General features: G+C 35.4%; 1 pseudogene; it reads left to right on the top strand.

Moving 5' to 3' along the window:
• The first annotated feature begins 10334 nt into the window (after nucleotides 1-10334).
• Nucleotides 10335-14264, top strand: LOC149142025 (ABC transporter C family member 10-like; annotated as a pseudogene).
• The last annotated feature ends 481 nt before the right edge of the window (nucleotides 14265-14745 follow it).

Raw genomic sequence — 14745 nt, 5'->3', positions numbered from 1 at the left:
GATCTGGACGTTGTTTTATCCACTGGGGTTTCTGGTCAAACAGTTTGCGGGACAACAGAAGGTAGTGATCTTTACGAGGGGTTGTACATTTAGATGGAGAGTGGTCGCTGTTGATGATGGTACAGACGCTGATAAGGATGTATTGTTGTGGAGCGAAGGCAAGGAAGGCCTGCTAACAACTAATTTTGTACTTAATTAGCCAGGCGATGGATGACCGATGGTCCTATCGAGGGAGTGAAAAAGGAAAGGGGGAATAATAGGTGGTTATGCAGAGTCACGAGCGAAGCACCATCCTCTCTCTATCTGGATTGCTCTTTTCTCGGACTGGACATTGCTGGGCATTTGGGAGGCACTTTCATGATTTACAGGATTATGATATAAATCTCATGGTCTTCAATGTAATTCAAAGCACAATTTGGCGCAAGACAGAGCGTTACCGGTTTCGAAGCGCTGCAGGGGATCACCTTCTGTAACGTCTATTCGCCGGAGCTCTGCCGTGTTCCTGTTCGATGGTTGCACTCTTTGAATTGCCGGGATTTGAGCAGATAACCTATTGAGGACGGTCTTTTTTTTTTTTTATCGATAAGACTAATTCTATTAAGCAGTAAAATATTGTACAAGAGGATACATTCCAGTGATGCAAGAAACCGGCAACCGGAAATGATAGGACTATCAACCTCGGTTCCGGGAAAAGAGTGAAGCAAGCAAGGAGCTACAACTAGTCACTGAAAGCTTATGAAGCAATGAATGCTACCCTAAAAGAGTAGGGGTTTCAACACGAAGCTTTTTCCCTTTCCTTTTTTTGACTTCAACCCAACCACTTTGGGGTGGATGGGCGATTACAACTTGCAGATTGGGGTCCATCACAGGGGGGCTCTCCTTTTCTGAGTCCGAGGAAGAGGACAAATGGACACGTTTCTGAGCAATTGCTGTATCAGAAGCAGGTGCCAGGCCATCGGTGGAAGGGGCCACAGAGTGAGGGGCCTGATTCAATTCTTCATCGCTATCTTCATCTTCAGAACTGGAGGAATCAGAATCCCCGACTGGAGGGGGAGAGCATGGAGCCCATCGTTTGGACTTGGGCTTGGAGTCGTTGGCCTTGTTCTTTTTTGCCGGGCGAGATGTGCAAGTATTCTGCAAATGCCCAGATTGTTGGAAATGTCGACACCGAAATGCAGTGTTCTCGTAATCCAGCGTCTGGGTCCAGATAAAGTCATTTATCTTGAGATTGATTTTTTCTGGAAGACCTTTGCTTAGGTCTAGCTCCGCACACACTCTTGCATATGAGTATAGACCTTTAGATTCCCGCCACAAATCTCCATGGATGAAGCTGCCCAATGTGTCTCCTATAGCTCTGAAGACACGAGTATTCCATAGATGAGCAGGTAAGTTTGGAAGCCGAATCCATACCGGTGTCTTGGTAATGACTGCAGTGGCTGGATCAAAATCTGGGAACCAGGGAGTCAAAAAAAGCCCTGCAGTTCCCATGAACCAAGGACCCTCTTCTAAGGCCTTTTCATAGTGCTTAATGTTATCAAAGAGAACAATGAAATAACCTTTCGAGCAAAAAAGGATCTTACAATGATGTGTCCAGTTTGCATGGATCCATGCATAGAGATCCTGAGATCGGGGCCACAGACCATTAAATATGCAAATGATGGCTCTTTCTACAAATTCTTGATGCTGGGAAGCCAGTTCTTCATGCATGAGTTCAACAGAGGGAACTTCTTCAACTTTTTCAACCAAGAAGGCCTTAGATTTAAGGGCTTCCGGGGGTTTGGGGATCTCGGAGTGGACAGCGTCCTTGTATGAGAAAGGCCGAGTGGAGGAAGATTGTCCCGCTGCACCTCCTCTCAAACGAAGGGTAGCCACCACCGAGCTGTTCCTGGAAATGTTGTAAGCAGATAGGGATAGAGGGTTTTCAAGTTGTTTACCTTGAAAGAGAAGTCGCAGAAGGCTAGATGGGATCCCCATTTTGCGCTCTAAATTCAATATGAGGTCCTGCACCAGGTCTGAAGGGCGAACCCATTGCATGATGGTCCTGCCTGCAGGCTGCGAAATCTGGATCTGAAAGGAGTCAGATGAGGGCTTTGACCCCATGCATAGCTCTGGATCTGGCCAAAGCACGGGTTCTTCTGCCTTCTGGTTTACCAGATCTAGCTGATCTTTGTCCGATCTGAAATAGAGACTGCGATTCGGATAGAAAGTGGTTGCCTCAGATCCATGCATAGACCCTGCGGATGAAGCAATTTCCGGATCTTTCTTGCTTGATTCCCAGGACGGCACGGAAGGTAGCAAAGCCAGAGCCTTGGCCTTGGAATTTTTAAACTCCTGCTGCTGAGGGATCAGCAATCGAATCCATCGGGGGTTGCACTTCCGAGCAAGCGCAGCTGAGGCCCAGTCGTTGATAGCGAGAGCGAAATGTGCCTTCCTTTTTACTCCTCGCAGGATCCAGTCGGTGTCATGGCATGCATGGGGTGCTGCAAGCTGCTTGGCCCCCAACCTAATCTTCACTTCCCTTTCTTGAATGTTGGCCTCGCCCTTAATGATTTTTCTGAGAAACGTGAAGCGACCAGAACAGGGTGTGCCGAAAGGGGGCAGGGGTTCAACATCGCGTGCAACCCAACCCTGTATGACTGATCCAACCTCGCCGATTAGTACAGCATCTTGAACAAAGATAGGGTCCGTTCGAAACCTTGCAGCTCGAATCCTTTGCAGCGCTGATCCATGACGACGCAGATTCCTGCTTCTCTGGGCGGCGGCAGCACGCTTAGTTCCCACTGTAACCCTAGCCATCGCGCTCCTTCTGCACACATGCATGTTACTAAGGATAGGATTATATGATAATGACAAGTAGTCCTGCAAACTCAAATAAGAGGTGTACTTCGAAATATCTATTGAGGACGGTCTTCAATGTAATTCAAAGCACAATTTGGCGCAAGACAGAGCGTTACTGGTTTCGAAGCGTTGCAGGGGATCACCTTCTGTAACGTTTGTTCAACGGAGCTCTGCCGTGTCCCTGTTCGATACTTGCACTCTTTGAATTGTCGGGATTTGAGCAGATAACATATTGAGGATGGTTGGTAAGGAGTTTATGAGCCTCCACGCTGGGTTGGTAAACGTCATTAACACACCAAAGTGGAGGCGGGCAGGAACACGGCATCGCCGGAGCTGGAGGCGGGCAGGAACACGACATCGCCGGAGCTGGGTGACCCGTATTCGCCGGAGGTTGGAGATGGATGCATGTAACATGCATGATCCATGATCATGCCCGAGATGTAAGCGAGCAGTGACGTCAAGGGGTTGTCATGTCAGTGTAAGGACATAGCATTTATAATGCTATAGAGGTGGAAATAGGAGTTGCCTAGGCACACCGATGTACAACTAGCGCTTATTCAAGAAGTTTCCATTTAACTTTGAAAAAAGGTTATAATTTAAACCATAGCATTGTATTATAACTATTAAAAGTTCGACATAAAAACAATTTATTAGGATATATAAGAGTTTGAAGGGTAATTGTTAGCAAACATCCAACGGATTAAATGAGACATTAGGGTAGTCAATTAATATCAATATTGTAGTTGGGTGGGAATGGCGCCCGGTCACTAGTGTTGTTGTAAATATATGTTCCCTAGAACCGCCAAGGACCGAGTAATATAAACAATAAACGCCAAGGATAAATGATCCGCGGGATTACGTTATGACTAGGCTTAAATATATTATTCTATGCCAATATTTGAATACCCAACATGTGATTAAACCAACGAAGGACACGGATGATTTTAGCACATTCGCAATATCATCTAACAATCGATATGGTTAAGTTTTACGGTTGGAGAATATCAAGGATTTGACATATATGTTTTATTAATTAAAAAACTCTTACAGAATATCTGTTAAAGACTAGTCGGTTCCAAACACCTTAGGAAGCATGGATATAATGAACATGCCGAGGTCTAAACATAGCATGTATAAATATTTTCATGAATGTTTAAATTGTACTTAAACTTGGTATTCCCATTACACGATTTAATTAGTCAAAGAACGTGCAAGGAATGAGAAAGTCTAATATAGAACAGACCCATGCAAGGCCTTGACCAATAATATTTATTTGCTGTATTAAGATAAACCATGGAGTTAGTCAATGCCAATTAAACGTTATCTTAAGCTCACACACAAACTGAATCTCTTGAGAATGTTATGAAATGCCATACGAATGAAGTTGAAGCTAAATTTAGTAAAAAAAAAATTATGGGTTTAGGTGTTACATATATTTTCAATATTAGAAAATATATTTTTCATATCGAATATAAAAGTATTCTTTGTATTAAAAAAAAAAACGACAAGTATATATGTTTCGTATGGAATATAAAAATATTATATATATATATATATATATATATAAATTAAAGTTGAATATTTATATTTAATTAATAAATTTATGTTAAAAAAAAATGTTACACCTTGATTCTTTCTATATTTATTTGATTCTTTCTATATTTATTTGATTCTTTCCATATTAAATGGATCCAAAATAAGATAAATATATATTAATTAAATATATAAATAAATTTACCGTATCACAGTGATTTAAATTAATATTTTTTACTTGTAATTTTAATATATTTTCATTAATAGAATTGAGGTTTATGTGATTTATAATATTTGCAAGAAAAACTTTGGCGTAAATCACATCTAGACATACATTTGTCGACGTATTTCGAACCAACTAGTGTGGTTCATCGTCAGGACAAGTTGAAGAAACAGATCCAGCTTAGCATGATAAATACTCTGAGCAACGTCTCCAACGGCTACATTGACTAACGGCTAATTTTGACCTTAGGAGCCACGTCAAATTATTATTTATTAATTTAATATTATTATTATTATTATTCTTATTTTTCTATGGAAATAAGTTAAATTAGGTAAAATGGTTGGTTTTAAAAAGGAATTTATTTATAAAAATTAATATATATATATATATATATATATATATATATATATATAATAAAATTATAATATTAAGTTATTAAAAGTTAGGATTAATAATTTCAATGGTTGGTTTTAAAAAAAAAATTATTTATTTATTCAAATTATTTAATAATTAATATTGGTATTATACACACACATATATATATATATTAATTAAAATCATAATATTAGGTTTACGAGTATTTTTATTCAATAATAATTTAATGGTTAGTTTATTTTTATGGAAATTAATTAAAATAAAAATAAAACAATTTTAAGATTAAAGATATAATTATTTATTTATAATTATTTATTAACAATTATATTATATATATTATATATATATATATATATATATATATATATATATAAAATAAATGTTATAAAATTAAGTTATTAAGGTAAAAGTTAGGATAATAAGTCAAATAATTTTAATGGTTAGATTAAAAAGAGAATTTATTTATTTATTTAAATTAATTTAATAATTATTATTAAAATTATATATTTATATTTATATTTATATATATATATATATATATATATATATATATATATATATATATTGATGATGATGATGATGATGGTTAACGTCCGCTGAGACCAAATAATGGTCTATGGGACCTAAATAAACAAATTATCTGTTTTGATTTAAGATTTTATTCCTATGCTCAAAAAGCTTGGAGAGAAGCCTCCCAAGCTCACTATAATTTTGACATTGTAAAAGGCTAGGAAGGTGAGTATTGTAACAAAGATTGTGAAACTGAGATCTAATGTGGTTATACGCGGGGCATTGAGGAAGTGGTTTTCATCCTCGATGTTCCTATTCTCACATATATGGCAGATCCTTTCTGTCCATGGCGTTTTAGGAAATGCCCAACGGTAGAGAAAGATATTAATTAATTATTTTTTTTTAATTTATTTATTAATAATCGAATATATATATAATTTAAAAAAGTAATTAAAAAAAATGTAAGGCTAGTTTAAAAAGGTAATTTATTTATTTAATAAAATTAAATATTGATAATTATATATACTATAGAATTATGATGTTTATTAAAAAAATAAAAAATAAAAAATAAATAAATTAATTAATTAATCAATAGTAAAAAAAACAAGGCAGAAAAATCGACTAAGAAGAGAGTGCCGGAATCCAGCACCTACTGATTTTCCAACCATCATCTCTATTGAGATTGTTCGGCCTCTTCTCAATCTCAATAGCTTCCCCCAATTTACGATGGTGGAACTGAGCAACCTTGGCAACCACCTTGGCCTCCTCAATACACACCCGATGCTTGGTCTTTTCCACATGCTCAGCGAATGCTGAAGACTTGGATCTCCCATGTCTTAGGTCCGTTGCATGTTCGCAGATCCTTTGATGGATGGAGCGACCTGTTTCCCGAATATAGGGGGTCCCACAAGAACAAGGGATCAAGTAGACCCCCTTCATGTCCTTAGGGTTAACGGGATCTTTCACATATCGGAAGGAATTGCGAATGGTTTTGAGGGGCCTAAAGGTTGAAGGAATAACATACCTTTTAAGGATCCGAGCAAACCTTTAGGCCCCTCAAAACCATTCGCAATTCCCTCCGATCTGTGAAAGATCCCGTTCACCCTAAGGACATGAAGGGTGTCTACTTGATCCCTTGTTCTTGTGGGACCCCCTATATTGGGGAAACAGGTCGCTCCATCCATCAAAGGATCTGCGAACATGCAGCGGACCTAAGACATTGGAGATCCAAGTCTTCAACGTTAGCTGAGCATGTGGAAAAGACCAAGCATCAGGTGTGTATTAAGGAGGCCAAGGTGGTTGCCAAGGTTGCTCAGTTCCACCATCGTAAATTGAGGGAAGCTATTGAGATTGAGAAGAGGCCGAGCAATCTCAATAGAGATGATGGTTGGAAAATCAGTAGGTGCTGGATTCCGGCACTCTCTTCTTAGTCGATTTTTCTGCCTTTTTTTTTTTACTATTAATTAATTAATTAATTAATTTATTTTTATTTTTTTAGTAAACATCATAATTTTATAGTATATATAATTATCAATATTTAATTTTATTAAATAAATAAATTACCCTTTTAAACTAGCCTTACATTTTTTTTTAATTACTTTTTAAAATTATATATATATATTCGATTATTAATTTACTATAAGAAGGTCATCAACCCCATCCTTGAAGATCAAAAGTATCTCTCTATTCTAACTAGCTCAAAGAAGAAAATTAATATAGCAAAGATTAGAACGAATTCTCATGAGCTCCATAGTGAAACTGGCCACTGGGCAGTTCCTAAAACGCCATGGATGGAAAGGATCTGCCATATTTGTGAGAATAGGAGCATCGAGGATGAAAACCACTTCCTCTTAGAGTGCCCTGCATACAACCACATTAGATCTCAATTTCACAACCTTTGTTACAATACTGACCTTCGTAGCCTTTTACAATGCCAAAATTATAGTGAACTCGGGAGGCTTCTCTCCAAGTTTTTTGAGCATAGGAATAAAATCTTAAATCAAAATAAATAATTTGTCTTTTTAGGTCCGATAGATCATTATTTGGTCTCAGCGGACGTTAACCATCATCATCATTATCATCATCAATAAATAAATTATTAAAAATAATAATAATTAATTAATATCTTTCTCTACTATATATATATATATATATATATATATATATAATTATTAAATTAATTTAAATAAATAAATAAATTGTCTTTTTAATCTAACCATTAAAATTATTTGACTTATTATCCTAACTTTTACCCTAATAACCTAATTTTATTATATATATATATATATATATATATATAAAATTGTTAATAAATAATTTAAATAAATAAATAATTACATCTTTAACCTTAAAATTATTATTGAATAAAAATACTCATTAACCAAATATTATGATTTTAATTTATATATATATATATATATATAGATAATACCAATATTAATTATTAAATAATTTGAATAAATAAATAAATTTTCTTTTTAAAACCAACCATTCAAATTATTAATCCTAACTTTTAATAACCTAATATTATAATTTTATATATATATATATATATAAATTCCTTTTTAAAACCAACCATTTTACCTAATTTAACTTATTTCCATATAAAAATAATAATAATAATAATAATAATATTAAATTAATAAATAATAATTTGATCTCGCTCCTAAGGTCAAAATTAGCCGTTAGACAATCTAGCCGTTGGAGACTCTGTTTAGACTATTTATCACGCTAAGCTGGATCTGTTTCTTCAACTTGTCCTGACAATGAACCATTCTAGTTAGTTCGAAACGCGTGGATAAATGTATGTCTACATGTGATTTACGCCGAAGTTTTTCTTGCAAATATTTTCATTAAATTTTAAATAAAATTATAAACGAATTAAAATACAAAATATTTAATTTTTATGAAAAGAATTTTTAAACTTTTAGGGAGGTAAATGAGTTAGCCATTGTTAAATTATTCTTTACTATACAGTTGATTCAATCTCGATTGTGTCAGGTTTATGGAATATGCAATGCATAAGTTAAATTGATAACTATTAGTATTTAGATTAAGTTAAATTGATAACTATTAGTATTTAGATTATAACTAGTATAGATTCGTCTTAAATACGGATTTAACATAAGTGAGATGGATCCAATTTCTTAACGTTTTTTTTAATGAGTCGACACTATTTAAATGTTTTGTATCAATTTTTTTATGAGCTGAAGTTATTTAAATGTTTTGTATAGTTATTTAATTTTTTAATTTTTGGTTTTTTTAAATTTTTTTCTTTTGGTTTACATGAGCAAAATTTCAACATCACGACGAACAACCTTACACATCTTACTAGGTTCTAGAATGACCCTCTCACGCTGTAAAATTTCAGAATCAGAAAAATTTAAACAAATTAAACCAATCATTTGAAGATATAAAAGTCAATTTTAGAATTAAATTAAATTGATGACTATCATTATTGAGATTATAATGATATTGACCAATGAAAATTTCACACTATAAAATTTCATAATTTTATTTATTTATTTTTTGAGGAATAAAAAGACGTTGTTAATAGAATATAAAAAAACCAGTATAATAAATGCATGTTGTGAGGTCCCATGTGGGCACTTCCAAATATAGTAGAAAGGCTTATAAAAATAAAACGTATACTCATTCCAAATCTAATATGAAGAAGTAATGAGAAACAAGCAAAATAACATTTGCAACCAGAAGTGATAGTCCTTATACTTCAAAAAAAAATGAAAATAAAATAGATATAGTTTAAGTAGGTATTGTCATGGAGCCAACATCCATGTGCAAGCTACCCATCGAGACTGTGATGAACATTCTGCCAAGAGGGTCATCCATCTGCAAGCTACCCTTCCAGAGTGTGATGAACACTCTGCCATGAATGTCAAGATGGCCAACTTGGACATTTTATCTTCAGTGGTATTGAACTTCCAGTGAATGTGTTGGAACTGGTCTTGCTGAAAAAGAGTCTTTGAGAAAGTTAATTAGACCACTCATAAAAAAAAAAAGTTAATTAGAGAACTAGAAAAGCTTTTGGATGACAAACTTAATAATTAAAAAAAAAAAAACTATTTTATTTTATAATAAAAAAAATTGAATTTAAATAGCTTTAAATTTTAATAATAAAAAAAATGTTTTTTTAATTAAAGTATTTTTTCCCTCTTAAGTTTTAATATAACGGGAAAAAGTTATAATATGAAGTTAATCATTTCTAATAAATTAAAAATCATTTAATTATTTTTTATCTCGTAATGGAAAATTAATAATTTAGTGATTTATAATAATAATAAAATATTTTATTTTATAATAAAAAACAACTAATTTAAAAATTATAATATGTAATATATTATTTTACTTTTATTAGGCCGATAGGCCTTCCTATGCATCAACAATTGTCAACACTTTCACTCTCCTCCGTTGGATCAAGTGAGACACTTTCAACCGTTGATTTGAAGTGTCATGTGGCAAGCATGCACTGCACTTTCACTGCTTTTTCCAAATATTGGTTAAGTTGTCTTCTTTTCACCTCCGAATTCTACTGTGCATTGAACCTGACCCTGTTATGCAAAAACTACATAGAGTTCTTCTGCATCACTTTCCTGATCGCCTTTGCTGTCAACTACGGTAAAACGAGCAGATCGCCCTAGCCTAGGCGACGCAATTTGCAACGAAGGACAGGATATTTGAGAAAAAATTTAATCTATTAGGTACTGGGGACAGAAACGATACTCCCCTGCTGCTGAAAGTACAGATTGTCTTCAAGTTTTATGCCAGCGAGCGCCGATAGTGCCAGGGCTTGTTGGCGACCATGGAGCTTTAGAGCAGACATGATCTGATCTCGAGGATGTATAATTCTATAGTTCCTTGTAAGGATGAGGTCAATATCGAGGTTTATATTAATGAGGATGGTATGGATGATTTCGTATTTGCGCTGGCCATGAAGAAGGCTGCCAAGAGTATGCACAAGGATACCAGGGATCTCCAACAGTATGCCAGCTTGCTTAGGCCACCTTCGAATCGGAAGTGGCTCAGCGAGGAGCTCGTTGGAATTCCCTAGTTTAACCTAATATTATCAACCATTTAAATTGGTGTATTTTTTTCTCATTGTAATCAGCCCTGCCTCTGCAATTGCAAGTCTGTGGCACCCTCGCATATGTTTCTCAGACTACATGGATTCAAACAGGAACGGTACGAGACAACATATTATTCGGATGCCACAAGGAGGAGCAGAAATATCAGGCGGTTATCTTAAAGTCTTCGTTGTACAAATATCTCCTGAATTTTTCCTTTGGTGATCTGACTAAAATAGGAGAAAGAGCTGTCAATCTCAGTGGTGGCCAAAAACAGCGGATACAGCTTTCCCGTGCTTTATATCAAGATTCTGGTATTTATCTTTTGGATGATCCTTTCAGTGTTGTTGATGCTCATACTGCTACTAGCTTGTTTAAGGTTAATATGGTCATTTCCTTTTGATATAAAAGGTTTTGAAATTATTATGTAGCTGGTGCTAATTTTGTGCATTGCAGCTTTCTATAGCAATGCTTTTCGTTTTTCTTAGCTTCCTAATAGACATATTTTGATGTGTAGGAATATATAATGGGAGCACTTGTAACACACCAAGTTGATTTTCTCCCGGCATTTGATGCTATTATGGCTAGTAAACAGTTATCCTAGTCATGTGGAAGTTGTTTGCTTGCTTGTAAACATCTTTTGGCAAAGTTTTCTGATGGATGGCACATTAAAATATTTTATGCAACTTTGACATATAATTTAATGCTAATAGTTTTGACCACTTTTTTTAATTTCTACACTGAAGTTTCTCTCTTTTGCAGCTGATGTTGGACGGTGAGATTCATCAAGCCAGGCAATATCAGGAACTGTTATTCTCAAGTGAGGCATTTAGGGACCTTGTGAATGCAAACAATAACACTGTTGGTTCCAATGAATCAGCAGCGACAAAGCCATCCACAAAAGATGAACCTGTCAAGGAAGAGAGAGATATTCAAAGCAGCAAGTCACAGTCAGAAAAACTGATTTCAAATATAGCTTCTAACGGGGTTCAGCTAGTTAAAATGGAAGAGAAGGAAGTTGGGGACACCGGTCTGAAGCCATACATTGACTATTTGAAACAGAATAAAGGTTTCTTATATTGTATATGTGCTAGTCTTGGTCATCTTATATTCTTGATTGGGCAGATTTTAGGAAATACTTAGATGGCTACTAAGTTGCAAAGTCCTCAAATCGGTGTATTAAGGTTAATAATAGTGTACTCAGCCATTCGGTTCACATCTATATTTTTCCTATTCCCTCGGTCACTTTTCACCGTTCTTTTGGGGCTTAAGCCATCAAAATCCTTCTTTTCTGAGCTTCTGACTTATTTATTCTGAGCACTGATGGCATTCTTTGATGCAACTCCATTGGGAAGAGTTCTCAGCAGAGTAAGTCATTTACGTAATTACGATAGGCTTCATTCTTTACGTAATTAAGTCTTTGACAAAAAGTGAAATTTAACATACACGAGGGTAGAAAGCTACTGACATTTATCTTGTCGACCTCCTTTTCCAGGTTTCTTCAGATTTCAGCATTCTTGACGTAGACATTCCTTTCAGCTTTGTCATGTGCATGTCATCTACCATGATTTCTTACAGTAGTCTTGGAGTTGTGGCTGTTGTGACATGGCAAGTTTTGTTTGCAGCCATTCCATTGATTTATTTGGCCTTTCGACTCCAGGTAAATCACTAATTCACACAAGTTTCTTGAGAAGACTCTTTACTTGACTGCCAATATTGTGAGAGAAATTATAATTGATTTTTTGTTTGTTCAATTTAATCAGAAATACTATTTTTCTTCTGCTAAAGAATTGATGAGACTGAATGGTACAACGAAATCACCTATTTCAAATCATTTTGGCGAGTCCATAGCAGGAACAATGACCATTAGGGCTTTCAGGGTTAAGGATCAGTTCTTCAAGAAGAATTTAGACCTTATTGACAAAAATTTGAGCCCCTTTTTCTACGGTTTCTCAGCAAATGAATGGTTGATCCAGCGTCTAGAGATGTTAAATGCAACTGTTATTTGCTCCTCTGCTCTTGCTGTGGTTCTACTCCCAAAGGGCAGCTTCAATCCTGGTATGAAGTTGAACAATGAAACTAAATGTCAACTGTGGGAGATTTCTGCTATTACTGGACACTTTTGTATATAAGTTAATCATGCCTAACAAATTGAACTGGTGCAGGTTTCGTTGGGATGGCCCTATCTTATGGTCTATCATTGAACATATTGTTGGTTAAAAGTATTCAAAACCAATGTACACTTGCAAACTACATTGTTTCTGTAGAACGCATCAAACAGTATATGCACATTCCTAGTGAGGCACCAGCCATTATAGAAGATCACAGACCATCAGATAATTGGCCTTCGCGTGGGAAGGTGGAGTTACATGACTTGAAGGTATCTGAGTTGTGTTTTCTAAAAAGATGAATGTTCAAATTATAAATTTGAATGGTTAATGATGTTTTCAATCAAATATATTTGATACGTGTGCAGATTAGATATAGATCCAACAGTCCCCTTGTTTTACGGCGCATTACATGTGCATTTGAAGGAGGGCAAAAGATTGGGATTGTTGACCGAACGGGAAGTGGGAAAACCACTCTCATTAGTGCTATTTTTCGATTAGTTGAACCTGCAGGGAGTAGAATCCATAGATGGTTTGGATATTACCTCTATTGGGTTTCATGATTTGCGGTCACGCCTTGGGATTATTCCTCAAGAGCCAACTCTTTTTCATGGAACTATTCGCTTCAACCTAGATCCATTATCTGAGCACTCAGAGTTAACAATTTGGGAAGTATGTAAATTCTATTCAACATAATCTCTAACTGAGTTTATCATATGTAGAATGAAAAAATAAATAATGCCATGAATTTATTTTCTGCTTTGATTAAGGTTCTGAACAAGTGTCAACTTGGAGACATTGTAAGAGGGAAGGTGGATGGCTTAGATGCACCAGGTTATTTTTGTAGTAAATATATATTTTTGAATGCAATAAAATTCTTTGACATGGCCATGAATTTGGCTGTTAGATTTGGAAGTTTTTTGTCGCTCTAAAAGATCAATAAAATGCAGTGGGGAGTGATGGAGAGAATTGGAGTGTTGGGCAAAGACAATTGTTTTGTTTGGGACGTGCATTGCTAAGGAAAAGTCGAATCCTTGTTCTAGATGAAGCAACAACATCAATAGATGATGCTACATCTGCCATTCTCCAAACAATAATTAGAAAGGAATTTGCAAGTTGCATTGTAATTACTGTTGCACACAGGATACCTACTGTTATAGACAGTGACATGGTTGTTGCCATCAGTGATGGTAAGGCCCTATCATTCTATCTTATTTTTGTGTTGTATGCATGGATTGGTTTCATCTGAATTTGTTGTACTCGAGGAAATGGGCGGTACTGAAAGTAGATCTATTCACCTATATCTAATTTGAACTATTATGATCTTGAATTCATGCATGTGAGATGGTGGAGTGTGATCATCCATTGAAACTGATGGAGAAAGAAGGATCGTTATTCAGGAGGCTGGTGACAGAGTATTGGTCCCACACATCAAATGCTCTTCTTCATGCAACAACCAATAATGAATAACCTTTCGATCTCTCCTCCTAGACCATAAGATCTTCGCTCGATGCTTTAATCCTTAGATGATGGGCTAATTGTACCATTAGTGACCTTACGTTGATGGTCGCTAAATTGATGTATTTTCTTGTCAGATAAGATCTCATTGTAAAGCCATTTATTTACAATTAGCTCATCCTTATTGTAACCTGCATTTTTTATGCACGAGCATCATATTAGATATTTTTTCCTCCACTTAGAGCAGCATTCTTCTTCTCTTTGTGATATTTGATTTAGGGAATCTGGTTAGTTAGGAAGTTATGCCAGGGTGTCCTTAAGGGACAGATGTAGCAAATTTGTTAGGATTAGGTGGAAATAGCTTCTAGAAATAGGGACAGATGTAATTAGGGGAGACGTCCAAGATAATGGAAATGATGGCAAATAGAGAGGTAGGAGGGCTTCTGAGTTTGTAGAAATTATGTGTATGTTTGTCTGTATTAATGCAATTGTTGGCTTGAATGTAGCTAGTATTATCAACGAACCCACAGCTGCAGGAATAGCTTATGGCTTGGACAAGAATGGTGGAGAGAAAAATATTGTTGTTTCTGATCTTGGCGGTGGCACGTTTGATGTCAGT

This window comes from Pinus tabuliformis, chromosome X (genome assembly GCF_031772625.1).
Source record: "Pinus tabuliformis cultivar Carrire ecotype Pingquan chromosome X, CPIR1, whole genome shotgun sequence".
Lineage (NCBI taxonomy): Eukaryota > Viridiplantae > Streptophyta > Pinopsida > Pinales > Pinaceae > Pinus > Pinus tabuliformis.
This window is presented reverse-complemented; position numbering and strand designations above follow the sequence as displayed.